Raw genomic sequence first — 13,703 nt, forward strand, 5'->3', positions numbered from 1 at the left:
TCACATTACCCCACTGTAGTATTAGTACTGCGTCACATTACTCCTCTGTAGTATCAGTACTGCGTCATATTACTCCTCTGTAGTATTAGTACTGCGTCATATTACGCCTCTGTAGTATTAGTACTGCGTCATATTACTCCTCTGTAGTATTAGTACTGCGTCACATCTGATGTTATCTGCAGCCTTATTAGTGTTGCATCATGTTTCAGGTAGATAAACCTTGTGTCCGCCCACTGGGTCACGTGGTTCGTGTGACGCTGATGCTCATTGGAGCATCTGGTTGCTAGGAGACGGGGTTGAGGCGAATCGCATACAGGTCTGCGGACCACCGCCTTCTCTCCGGCCAATAGGAGCGCGGCCCGCAGGCCGTCACTCACACCCACCGACTGCAGCACCGGCCCTGCCCCGAGCTCCGTATCCTGCTGCTGTCCTACGGTGAGGTGACGTTCCCGGGCAGCGGGGAGGCGGAGGGGCGAGGGAGGCTGGGGTATACCTGGGAGGCTGGGGCATGCCTGAGAGGTGAGGGAGGCTGGGGTATACCTGAGAGGCTGGGGCATGGCTGAGAGGCGAGGGAGTCTGGGGTATACCTGAGAGGCTGGGGCATGGCTGAGAGGTGAGGGAGGCTGGGGTATGCCTGAGAGGTGAGGGAGGCTGGGGGGTATGCCTGAGAAGTGAGGGAGGCTGGGGTATGCCTGAGAGGTGAGGGAGGCTGGGGTATACTTGAGAGGTGAGGGAGGCTGGGGCATGCCTGAGAGGTGAGGGAGGCTGGGGTATACCTGAGAGGCTGGGGCATGGCTGAGAGGTGAGGGAGGCTGGGGTATACCTGAGAGGTGAGGGAAGCTGGGGTATGCCTGAGAGGTGAGGGAAGCTGGGGTATGCCTGAGAGGTGAGGGAGGCTGGGGGGTATGCCTGAGAGGTGAGGGAGGCTGGGGGGTATGCCTGAGAGGTGAGGGAGGCTGGGGGGTATGCCTGAGAGGTGAGGGAGGCTGGGGGGTATGCCTGAGAAGTGAGGGAGGCTGGGGGGTATGCCTGAGAGGTGAGGGAGGCTGGGGTATGCCTGGGAGGTGAGGGAAGCTGGGGTATACTTGAGAGGTGAGGGAGGCTGGGGCATGGCTGAGAGGTGAGGGAGGCTGGGGCATGGCTGAGAGGTGAGGGAGGCTGGGGCATGGCTGAGAGGTGAGGGAGGCTGGAGTATACCTGAGAGGTGAGGGAGGCTGGAGTATACCTGAGAGGTGAGGGAGGCTGGGGTATACCTGAGAGGCTGGGGCATGGCTGAGAGGCGAGGGAGGCTGGGGTATGCCTGGGAGGTGTGAGAGGCTGGGGTATACCTGAGAGGTGAGGGAGGCTGGAGTATGGCTGAGAGGTGAGGGAGGCTGGGGTATACCTGAGAGGTGTGAGAGGCTATGGTATACCTGAGATGTGTGAGAGGCTGGGGTATACCTGAGAGGTGTGAGAGGCTGGGGTATACCTGAGAGGTGTGAGAGGTTGGGGTATACCTGAGAGGTGTGAGAGGCTGGGGTATACCTGAGAGGTGAGGGAGGCTGGGTATACCTGAGAGGTGTGAGAGGCTGGGGTATACCTGAGAGGTGAGGGAAGCTGGGGCATGGCTGAGAGGTGAGGGAAGCTGGGGCATGGCTGAGAGGTGAGGGAGGCTGGGGTATACCTGAGAGGTGAGGGAGGCTGGGGTATACATGAGAGGTGAGGGAGGCTGGGGCATGGCTGAGAGGCGAGGGAGGCTGGGGTATACCTGAGAGGCTGGGCCATGGCTGAGAGGCGAGGGAGGCTGGGGTATACCTGAGAGGCTGGGGCATGGCTGAGAGGCAAGGGAGGCTGGGGTATGCCTGGGAGGTGAGGGAGGCTGGGGTATACCTGAGAGGTGTGAGAGGCTGGGGTATACCTGAGAGGCGAGGGAGGCTGGGGCATGCCTGAGAGGTGAGGGAGGCTGGAGTATACCTGAGAGGTGAGGGAGGTTGGGGTATACCTGAGAGGTGAGGGAGGCTGGGGTATGCCTGAAAGGTGAGGGAAGCTGGGGTATGCCTGGGAGGTGAGGGAAGCTGGGGTATGCCTGAGAGGTGAGTGAGGCTGGTGCATGGCTGAGAGGTGAGTGAGGCTGGGGTATGCCTGGGAGGTGAGGGAAGCTGGGGTATGCCTGGGAGGTGAGGGAAGCTGGGGTATGCCTGGGAGGCGAGGGAGGCTGGGGCATGCCTGTGAGCAGAGGCAGAACTCTGGGAGGCAACGGAGTCATCTGCCGCCGGGCTCCTGCTCTGAAGGGGGGCACCTCTCCTCCCATTCTGTGACGCCATTGAATTAATTTAATTGATATCTGTCGCTGTCTTTTCAGTGGCCAACTTCCTCACTGGTCCCTGCACATTACACATCACACCCTCTTTATTATACTGTAGGTACACATTTTACAAGTGTCACACCCAGGATTAGAAACCACAACCTATTACACTGGAAGCAGACACATTACTGATGAGGCTGTTGCTCCTGTATAGGAAATATGAGAATTTTAACTATATGAAGATACTTCTCTGACAATTACATGTAACTTCATATAGTTCCAATTCTCATACTTCCCATACAGGAGCAAATAGCTTCATCAGTTAAGTGTCTGCTGTCAGTGTAACAGGTCATGGGTTCTAATCCTGGGTATGACTGCTAGGAAATGTGTGATTTAAAATAAAAGACAATTAAATGTATAAATACAGTATATACATTTTTTTCAGAACACCGCACATACATACATACATACATACATACATACATACATACATACATTTTATTTATCTTAATATAGGAAATAGGTGGGGCACCAATATTTATCTTGCCTCCGGGCAACTGGGACGAGCTTACGCCACTGCCTGAGAGGTGAGGGAAGCTGGGGCATGCCTGTGAGGTGAGGGAGGCTGGGGCATGCCTGAGAGGTGAGGGAAGCTGGGGTATGCCTGGGAGGTGAGGGAAGCTGGGGGGTATGCCTGGGAGGTGAGGGAAGCTGGGGTATGCCTGGGAGGTGAGGGAAGCTGGGGTATGCCTGGGAGGTGAGGGAGGCTGGGGCATGCCTGAGAGGTGAGGGAAGCTGGGGTATGCCTGAGAGGTGAGGGAAGCTGGGGTATGCCTGAGAGGTGAGGGAAGCTGGGGTATGCCTGAGAGGTGAGGGAAGCTGGGGTATGCCTGAGAGGTGAGGGAAGCTGGGGTATGCCTGAGAGGTGAGGGAAGCTGGGGTATGCCTGGGAGCTGAGGGAAGCTGGGGTATGCCTGGGAGCTGAGGGAAGCTGGGGTATGCCTGGGAGCTGAGGGAAGCTGGGGTATGCCTGAGAGGTGAGGGAAGCTGAGGTATGCCTGGGAGGTGAGGGAGGCTGGGGCATGCCTGAGAGGTGAGGGAAGCTGGGGTATGCCTGAGAGGTGAGGGAGGCTGGGGCATGCCTGAGAGGTGACGGAAGCTGGGGTATACTTGAGAGGTGAGGGAGGCTGGGGCATGGCTGAGAGGTGAGGGAGGCTGGGGCATGGCTGAGAGGTGAGGGAGGCTGGGACATGGCTGAGAGGTGAGGGAGGTTGGGGTATACCTGAGAGGCGAGGGATGCTGGGGTATACCTGAGAGGCGAGGGAAGCTGGGGTATGCCTGAGAGGTGAGGGAGGCTGGGGTATGCCTGAGAGGTGAGGGAAGCTGGGGTATGCCTGAGAGGTGAGGGAGGCTGGGGCATGGCTGAGAGCTGAGGGAGGCTGGGGTATACCTGAGAGGTGAGGGAGGCTGGGGCATGGCTGAGAGGCGAGGGAGGCTGCGCTATGGCAAAGAGGTGAGGGAGGCTGGGGTATGCCCGAGAGGTGAGGGAGGATGAGAGGCGAGGGACGTTGGGGTATACCTGGGAGGTGATGGAGACTGGGGTATACCTTAGAGGCGAGGGAGGCTGGGGCAAGGCTGAGAGCTGAGGGAGGCTGAGAGCTGAGGGAGGCTGGGGTATACCTGAGAGGTGAGGGAGGCTGGGGCATGGCTGAGAGGCGAGGGAGGCTGCGCTATAGCTAAGAGGAGAGGGAGGCTGGGGTATGCCAGAGAGGTGAGGGAGGATGAGAGGCGAGGGACGTTGGGGTATACCTGAGAGGCGAGGGACGTTGGGGTATACCTGAGAGGCGAGGGACGTTGGGGTATACCTGAGAGGCGAGGGAGGCTGGGGTATACCTTAGAGGCGAGGGAGGCTGGGGCATGGCTGACAGGCGAGGGAGGAAGAGGGTAGGGGTGGATGTAGGTATGTGCATCGGGGATAGGGGAGGGGTGGCTATAGGTGTGTAGGTGGGAGAGGGAAAAGTGGCTGCAGATGTGTTAGTGGGAAAGGGAAGGGGTGGCTGTAGGTGGTAGGGGGAGGTGGCAGATGGGTAGGTAGGAGAGGGAAAGGGTGGCTGTAGGGAGGGGAGGTGGCAGATGGGTATGTTGGAGATCGGACGGGTGGCAGTAGGTGTGTGCTCGGAGAGCAGAGGTATGAAGGTAGAAGCGTAGGTAGGAGAGGGAAGGAGTGGTGGCAGATGTGTGTGTTGGGGAGGGGTGGCGGTAGTTGTGTAGGTGGGAGAGGATTGGGGAGGTGTTAGATGTGTAGGTGGCAGAGGTAAGGGGTGGCGGTAGTTATGTGTGTTGGGGAGGGGTAGTGGTAGTTGTGTAGGTGGGGGAAGGGTGGTGGTAGTTGTGTAGGTGGGGGAGGGGTGGCGGTAGTTGTGTAGGTGGGGGAGGGGTGGCGGTAGTTGTGTAGGTGGGGGAGGGAAGCGGTGGCGGAGTTGTGTAGGTGGGAGAGGGAAGCGGTGGCGGCAGTTGTGTAGGTGGGGGAGGAGAGAACTGGTGGCAGGTGTGTGTTGGGGAGGGGTGGCGGTAGTTGTGTAGGTGGGGGAGGGGAGAACTGGTGGCAGATGTGTGTTGGGGAGGGGTGGCGGTAGTTGTGTAGGTGGGGAGGGGAGAACTGGTGGCAGATGTGTGTGTTGGGGAGGGGTGGAGGCAGTTGTGTAGGTGGGAGAGGGGAGGGGTGGCGGCAGTTGTGGAGGTGGGAAAGGAAAGTGGTTGCGTTGGATGTGTGTGTTTGGGAGGGGTAGCGGTAGTTGTGTAGGTGGGAGAGGGGAGAACTGGTGGCAGATGTGTGCGTTGGGGAGGGCTAGTGGTAGTTGAGTAGGTGGGAGAGGGGTGGCGGTAGTTGTGTAGGTGGGGGAGGGGTGGCGGTAGTTGTGTAGGTGGGAGAGGGGAGGGGTGGCGGCAGTTGTGTAGGTGGGAGAGGGGAGGGGTTGCGGCAGTTGTGTAGGTAGGAGAGGAGAAGGGAGGGGTGTCGGCAGTTGTGTAGGTGGGAGAGGGGTGGCGGTAGTTGTGTAGGTGGGGGAGGGGTGGCGGTAGTTGTGGAGGTGGGGGAGGGGAGGGGTGGCGTAGGATGTGTGTGTTGGGGAGGGGTAGCGGTAGGTGGGAGAGGAGAAGGGAGGGGTGTCAGCAGTTGTGGAGGTGGGAGAGGAAAGGGGTGGCGGCAGTTGTGGAGGTGGGGTGATGGTAGTTGTGTAGGTGGGAGAGGGGTGGCGGTAGTTGTGTAGGTGGGAGAGGGAAGGGGTGGCGGTAGTTGTGTTGGTGGGGGAGGGGTGATGGTAGTTGTGTAGGTGGGAGAGGGGAGGGGTGGCCGTAGTTGTGGAGGTGAGAGAGGGGAGGGGTGGCGTAGGATGTGTGTGTTGGGGAGGGGTAGCGGTAGTTGAGTAGGTGGGAGAGGAGAACTGGTGGCAGATATGTGTGTTGGGGAGGGGTTTCGGCAGTTGTGTAGGTGGGAGAGGGGAGGGGAGGTGTGGCGGCAGTTGTGTAGGTGGGGGAGGGAAGGTGGCGTCAGATGTGTGTTGGGAAGGGGTGGCGGTAGTTGTGTAGGTGGGGGAGAGGTGGCGGCAGTTGTGGAGGTAGGGGAGGGGAGGTGTGGCGGCAGTTGTGTAGGTGGGGGAGGGAAGGTGGCGTCAGATGTGTGTTGGGAAGGGGTGGCGGTAGTTGTGGGGGAGGGAAGGGGTGGCAGTAGTTGTGTAGGTGGGGGAGGGGTGATGGTAGTTGTGTAGGTGGGAGAGGGGAGGGGTGGCGGTAGTTGTGTAGGTGGGGGAGGGAAGGGGTGGCAGTAGTTGTGTAGGTGGGGGAGGGGTGATGGTAGTTGTGTAGGTGGGAGAGGGGAGGGGTGGCGGTAGTTGTGTAGGTGGGGGAGGGGAGGGGTGGCGGTAGTTGTGTAGGTGGGGGAGGGGTAGTGGTAGTTGTGGAGGTGGGAGAGGGAAGTGGTGGCGGTAGTTTTGTAGGTGGGGGAGGGGTGGCGGTAGTTGTGTAGGTGGGGGAGGGGTAGCGGTAGTTGTGGAGGTGGGAGAGGGGAGGGGTGGCGTAGGATGTGTGTGTTGGGGAGGGGTAGCGGTAGTTGAGTAGGTAGGAGAGGGGAGGGGTGGCGGTAGTTGTGTAGGTGGGGGAGGGGTGGCGGTAGTTGTGGAGGTGAGAGAGGGGAGGGGTGGCGTAGGATGTGTGTGTTGGGGAGGGGTAGCGGTAGTTGAGTAGGTGGGAGAGGAGAAGTGGTGGCAGATATGTGTGTTGGGGAGGGGTTTCGGCAGTTGTGTAGGTGGGAGAGGGGAGGGGAGGTGTGGCGGCAGTTGTGTAGGTGGGGGAGGGAAGGTGGCGTCAGATGTGTGTTGGGAAGGGGTGGCGGTAGTTGTGTAGGTGGGGGAGAGGTGGCGGCAGTTGTGGAGGTAGGGGAGGGGAGGTGTGGAGGCAGTTGTGTAGGTGGGAGAGGGGAGGGGTGGCGGCAGTTGTGGAGGTGGGAAAGGAAAGTGGTTGCGTTGGATGTGTGTGCTTGGGAGGGGGTAGCGGTAGTTGTGTAGGTGGGAGAGGGGAGAACTGGTGGCAGATGTGTGCGTTGGGGAGGGCTAGTGGTAGTTGTGTAGGTGGGGGAGAGGTGGCGGTAGTTGTGTAGTGGGGTAGGGGTGAACTGGTGGCAGGTGTGTGTTGGGGAGGGGTGGCGGCAGTTGTGGAGGTGGGAGAGTGGAGGGGTGACTGCAGTTGTGGAGGTGGGAGAGGGGAGGGGTGGCGTCGGATATGTGTGTTGGGGAGGGGTAGCGGTAGTTGAGTAGGTGGGGAGAACTGGTGGCAGATATGTGTGTTGGAGAGGGGTGTCGGCAGTTGTGTAGGTGGGAGAGGGGAGGGGAGGTGTGGCGACAGTTGTGTAGGTGGGGGAGGGAAGGTGGCATCAGATGTGTGTTGGGAAGGGGTGGCGGTAGTTGTGTAGGTGGGGGAGGGGTAGCGGTAGTTGTGTAGGTGGGAGAGGGGAGAACTGGTGGCAGAGGTGTGCGTTGGGGAGGGGTAGTGGTAGTTGTGTAGGTGGGGGAGAAGTGGCGGTAGTTGTGTAGTGGGGGAGGGGTGAACTGGTGGCAGATATGTGTGTTGGGGATGGGTGGCGGCAGTTGTGGAGGTGGGAGAGGGAAGGGGTGGCGGCAGTTGTGGAGATGGGAGAGGGAAGGGGTGGTGGTAGTTGTGGAGGTGGGGGAGGGGTGATGGTAGTTGTGTAGGTGGGGGAGGGCTGACGGTAGTTGTGTAGGTAGGAGAGGGGAGGGGTGGCGTAGGATGTGTGTGTTGGGGATGGGTGTCGGCAGTTGTGTAGGTGGGAGAGGGGAGGTGTGGCGGCAGTTGTGTAGGTGGGGGAGGGAAGGTGGCGTCAGATGTGTGTTGGGAAGGGGTGGCGGTAGTTGTGGCGGTAGTTGTGTAGGTGGGAGAGGGGAGGGGTGGCGTAGGATGTGTGTGTTGGGGAGGGATAGCGATAGTTGAGTAGGTGGGAGAGGAGAAGGGAGGGGTGTCGGCAGTTGTGTAGGTGGGAGAGGGGTGGCGGTAGTTGTGTAGGTGGGGGAGGGGTGATGGTAGTTGTGTAGGTGGGGAAGGGCTGACGGTAGTTGTGTAGGTGGGAGAGGGGTGGCGGTAGTTGTGTAGGTTGGGGAGGGGTGGCGGTAGTTGTGTAGGTGGGGGAGGGGTGTCGGCAGTTGTGGAGGTGGGAGAGGGGAGGGGTGGCGTAGGATGTGTGTGTTGGGGAGGGGTAGCGGTAGTTGAGTAGGTGGGAGAGGAGAAGGGAGGGGTGTCGGCAGTTGTGTAGGTGGGGGAGGGGTGGCGGTAGTTGTGTAGGTGGGGGAGGGGTGGCGGTAGTTGTGTAGGTGGGGGAGGGGTGTCGGCAGTTGTGGAGGTGGGAGAGGGGAGGGGTGGCGTAGGATGTGTGTGTTGGGGAGGGGTAGCGGTAGTTGAGTAGGTGGGAGAGGAGAAGGGAGGGGTGTCAGCAGTTGTGGAGGTGGGAGAGGAAAGGGGTGGCGGCAGTTGTGGGGGAGGGGTGATGGTAGTTGTGTAGGTGGGAGAGGGAAGGGGTGGCGGTAGTTGTGTTGGTGGGGGAGGGGTGATGGTAGTCAGTGGCGTAAGTTCGTCCCAGTCGCCCGGAGGCATGATACATTTTGGTGCCCCCCTACACATACACACACATACCATATGTAGCTGTCCCGCACCCAGGGTGAACAGTAGAAGGGTGCTCAGGTACCTTTCCCAATAGTAATATAGATACACATAGAAAGTGGACGCACTCCAAGTCAGTCATTACAATAAAACAGACACCAGCATACCATTATAGTACACCTACAGTGCTCCCTCACCCACCAGGTCTCCATGGAGATGCTTTGGCGCATCGGTGTGCCAATATAATTAGTGTTCACTGTAGTATTTTTTTTTTAGGGCAGGGTGCTGATCACGGGGAGGGCACATTTTTCATTCGTGAGGGTAAATTTTTAAGTTAAATGGGCAAACTTAGGTACATACTATAATGCTTGGTGCTCCCATTCCTATGGGCAAAACATGGACAGTGCGCACCGAAGGTGCGCAGCAAAAATCTAGGGGCGTTGTTTCGTGGGGAAGGGGCGTGGCCACATAATAGTGTAAATTCACATTACACCACACGGTAGTGCCCCTAATACACATTGCACCAGTTAGAACCTCCTATACACACTGCGCCAGGTAGAGGCTAGAGCACGTTATACATATTGCGCCAGATAGAGCACATTATACACATTGCGCCAGATAGAGCACATTATACACATTGCGCCAGATAGAGCACATTATACATATTGCGCCAGATAGAGCACATTATACACATTGCGTCAGGTAGGGAGCACTGAAGCACATTGCACCAGGTAGAGAGCACTGAGGAACACTGCACCAGGTAGAGAGCACTGAGGCACACTGCACCAGGTAGAGAGCACTGAGGCACACTGCACCAGGTAGAGAGCACTGAGGCACACTGCACCAGGTAGAGAGCACTGAGGCACACTGCACCAGGTAGAGAGCACTGAGGCACACTGCACCAGGTAGAGAGCACTGAGGCACACTGCACCAGGTAGAGAGCACTGAGGCACACTGCACCAGGTAGGGAGCACTGAGGCACACTGCACCAGGTAGAGAGCACTGAGGCACACTGCACCAGGTAGAGAGCACTGAGGCACACTGCACCAGGTAGGGAGCACTCAGGCACACTGCACCAGGTAGGGAGCACTCAGGCACACTGCACCAGGTAGGGAGCACTCAGGCACACTGCACCAGGTAGGGAGCACTGAGGCACACTGCACCAGGTAGAGAGCACTGAGGCACACTGCACCAGGTAGGGAGCACTGAGGCACACTGCACCAGGTAGGGAGCACTGAGGCACACTGCACCAGGTAGGGAGCACTCAGGCACACTGCACCAGGTAGGGAGCACTCATGCACACTGCACCAGGTAGGGAGCACTGAGGCACACTGCACCAGGTAGAGAGCACTGAGGCACACTGCACCAGGTAGGGAGCACTGAGGCACACTGCACCAGGTAGGGAGCACTCAGGCACACTGCACCAGGTAGGGAGCACTCAGGCACACTGCACCAGGTAGGGAGCACTCAGGCACACTGCACCAGGTAGGGAGCACTAATGGCACACTGCACCAGGTAGGGAGCACTGAGGCACACTGCACCAGGTAGGGAGCACTGAGGCACACTGCACCAGGTAGAGCACTGAGGCACACTGCACCAGGTAGAGAGCACTGAGGCACACTGCACCAGGTAGAAAGCACTGAGATTAATGTTTACAGCTGCAAAATACTTACAAGGTTAATTTAGCCCAGGGGGACTCTCATGTACGTACCGGGTCCGGCGGCGCACGGCTGGATCCGGCGACGTGGCGGGGTCCGGCAGGCAGCAAACGGCGGGGCGGCAGGGCGCACAAAAACGGGCAGGGCGGGATTCAGCTGTCTAAAAAAGGGGCAGACACCTAGCGTGAACACTAGATATATATTAAAAAAAAGACAAACGCCTCATTCACTTAAACACACGTCTCACTTAAACACACACGCCTCTCACTTACATACACCTCTCACTTACACACACCTCTCACACACGTGCCTCTCACTTACACACACCTCTCACATACACATGCCTCTCACATACACGTGCCTCTCATATACACATGCCTCTCACTTACATACACATGCCTCTCACTTATAGGCCCTACACACATAGCGATTTCACTGCACGATATGAACGATCTTGTTCATTAATGAACGAGATAACGTTCATATCGTGCAGTGTGGAGTCCCCAGCGATGAACGATGCGCGACCCCGCGCTCGTTCATCGCTGGGGCCATGTCGGCTGTGCATGCCGGCCAATATGGACGAGATCGTCCATATTTGCCTGCAAGTCTACGGAGCCGGGTGACGGGGGGAGTGAAGAAACTTCACTCCCCCCGTCACTGCCCCCCCGCCGCTGGGTCGCTCGTCGGCCGTCGGGCACCTCGGCGGCGCATCGCCGAGTGTGTAGGGCCCCTTACATACACATGCCTCTCACACACACACACATGCCTCTCACTTACATACACATGCCTCCCACTTACATACACATGCCTCTCTCACACACACACACACACACACATGCCTCTCACTTACATACACATGCCTCCCACTTACATACACATACATGCCTCTCACACACATGCCACTCTCACACACATCACACACACACATGCCTCTTTTACTTGAATGTACAACTTTCCTTAAAAACACACACACCTCACTTAAAAACAAGCACACACAAAACACAGTACTTCCCCCCAAATACACCTCTCCCCCACCCCCCACACAGTGCCTACCTTTGGCTATCATCCAGAGCATGGAGGAGCAGAGAGTTCTGAGCTTCCCTCGGCTGGCTTACTAAGGGCCCGGGAGGAGCTGTGCTCTGGAGCTCCCCCTAGCTGCAGCCAGTGCCATCTCTCTCTACAGGAGGCAGCTTCCGTGTCACTGACACAGCTCCTCCATCTGCAATAGCAGCGCAGTTCTCAGGCTGCGGGAGACAGTGGAGGAGATGCGCCCCCTTGTGGCCAGGAGCCCGGCGGCAGCCGACTCCACTGCCTCCCACAGTTCCGCCCCTGATGGTAGTTGTGTAGGTGGGAGAGGGGAGGGGTGGCCGTAGTTGTGGAGGTGAGAGAGGGGAGGGGTGGCGTAGGATGTGTGTGTTGGGGAGGGGTAGCGGTAGTTGAGTAGGTGGGGAGGGGAGAACTGGTGGCAGATATGTGTGTTGGGGAGGGGTTTCGGCAGTTGGGGAGGGGAGGTGTGGCGGCAGTTGTGTAGGTGGGGGAGGGAAGGTGGCGTCAGATGTGTGTTGGGAAGGGGTGGCGGTAGTTGTGTAGGTGGGGGAGAGGTGGCGGCAGTTGTGGAGGTGGGAGAGGGGAGGGGAGGTGTGGCGGCAGTTGTGTAGGTGGGGGAGGGAAGGTGGCGTCAGATGTGTGTTGGGAAGGGATGGCGGTAGTTGTGTAGGTGGGGGAGGGAAGGGGTGGCAGTAGTTGTGTAGGTGGGGGAGCGGTGATGGTAGTTGTGTAGGTGGGAGAGGGGAGGGGTGGCGGTAGTTGTGTAGGTGGGGGAGGGAAGGGGTGGCAGTAGTTGTGTAGGTGGGGGAGGGGTGATGGTAGTTGTGTAGGTGGGAGAGGGGAGGGGTGGCGGTAGGTGGGGGAGGGGAGGGGTGGGGTGGCGGTAGTTGTGTAGGTGGGGGAGGGGTAGCGGTAGTTGTGGAGAGGGGAGGGGTGGCGGTAGTTGTGTAGGTGGGGGAGGGGTGGCGGTAGTTGTGTAGGTGGGGGAGGGGTGGCGGTAGTTGTGTAGGTGGGGGAGGGGTAGTGGTAGTTGTGGAGGTGGGAGAGGGGAGGGGTGGCGTAGGATGTGTGTGTTGGGGAGGGGTAGCGGTAGTTGAGTAGGTAGGAGAGGGGAGGGGTGGCGGTAGTTGTGGGGGAGGGGTGGCGGTAGTTGTGGAGGTGGGAGAGGGGAGGGGTGGCGTAGGATGTGTGTGTTGGGGAGGGGTAGCGGTAGTTGAGTAGGTGGGAGAGGAGAAGGGAGGTGTGGCGGCAGTTGTGTAGGTGGGAGAGGGGTGGCGGTTGTTGTGAAGGTGGGAGAGGGGAGGGGTGGCGTAGGATGTGTGTGTTGGGGAGGGGTAGCGGTAGTTGAGTAGGTGGGGGAGGGGTGATGGTAGTTGTGTAGGTGGAAGAGGAGAAGGGAGGGGTGGCGGCAGTTGTGTAGGTGGGGGAGGCGTGATGGTAGTTGTGTAGGTGGGAGAGGGGAGGGGTGGCGGTATGTGTGTAGGTGGGGGAGGGAAGGGGTGGCGGTAGTTGTGGGGGAGGGGTGATGGTAGTTGTGTAGGTGGGAGAGGGGAGGGGTGGCGGTAGTTGTGTAGGTGGGGGAGGGAAGGGGTGGCAGTAGTTGTGTAGGTGGGGGAGGGGTGATGGTAGTTGTGTAGGTGGGAGAGGGGAGGGGTGGCGGTAGTTGTGTAGGTGGGGGAGGGAAGGGGTGGCAGTAGTTGTGTAGGTGGGGGAGGGGTGATGGTAGTTGTGTAGGTGGGAGAGGGGAGGGGTGGCGGTAGTTGTGTAGGTGGGGGAGGGGAGGGGTGGCGGTAGTTGTGTAGGTGGGGGAGGGGTAGCGGTAGTTGTGGAGGTGGGAGAGGGGAGGGGTGGCGGTAGTTGTGTAGGTGGGGGAGGGGTAGCGGTAGTTGTGGGAGAGGGGAGGGGTGGCGTAGGATGTGTGTGTTGGGGAGGGGTAGCGGTAGTTGAGTAGGTAGGAGAGGGGAGGGGTGGCGGTAGTTGTGTAGGTGGGGAAGGGGTGGCGGTAGTTGTGGAGGTGGGAGAGGGGAGGGGTGGCGTAGGATGTGTGTGTTGGGGAGGGGTAGCGGTAGTTGAGTAGGTAGGAGAGGGGAGGGGTGGCGTAGGATGTGTGTGTTGGGGAGGGGTAGCGGTAGTTGAGTAGGTAGGAGAGGGGAGGGGTGACGGTAGTTGTGTAGGTGGGGGGTGGCGGTAGTTGTGTAGGTGGGGGAGGGGTGGCGTCAGATGTGTGTTGGGAAGGGGTGGCGGTAGTTGTGTAGGTGGGGGAGGGAAGGTGGCGTCAGATGTGTGTTGGGAAGGGGTGGCGGTAGTTGTGGAGGAGGGGTGGCGGTAGTTGTGGGAGAGGGGAGGGGTGGCGTAGGATGTGTGTGTTGGGGAGGGGTAGCAGTAGTTGAGTAGCTGGGAGAGGAGAGGGGAGGGGTGGCGGCAGTTGTGTAGGTGGGAGAGGGGAGGGGTGGCGTAGGATGTGTGTGTTGGGGAGGGGTAGCGGTAGTTGAGTAGGTGGGGGAGGGGTGATGGTAGTTGTGTAGGTGGAAGAGGAGAAGGGAGGGGTG

The 13,703-nt window shown here is 59.1% G+C and overlaps 1 protein-coding gene across 4 annotated transcripts in view; it reads left to right on the plus strand.

The window, feature by feature from the left end:
* Positions 1-290: 290 nt before the first annotated feature.
* The window catches only part of CBS (cystathionine beta-synthase), a 224,249-nt gene continuing 210,836 nt past the window's right edge, over positions 291-13,703 (plus strand). Inside the window, exon 1 of one of the 4 annotated variants that reach the window (XM_063956910.1) lies at positions 291-435. The gene's annotated coding sequence lies outside the window, so the exon portion shown is untranslated. Of the gene's footprint in view, positions 436-455; positions 520-3,408; positions 3,434-13,703 lie in introns of those variants that run through there. The other 3 variants (XM_063956913.1, XM_063956911.1, XM_063956912.1) reach the window with 3 other exon arrangements.

This window comes from Pseudophryne corroboree, chromosome 2 (genome assembly GCF_028390025.1).
Source record: "Pseudophryne corroboree isolate aPseCor3 chromosome 2, aPseCor3.hap2, whole genome shotgun sequence".
Lineage (NCBI taxonomy): Eukaryota > Metazoa > Chordata > Amphibia > Anura > Myobatrachidae > Pseudophryne > Pseudophryne corroboree.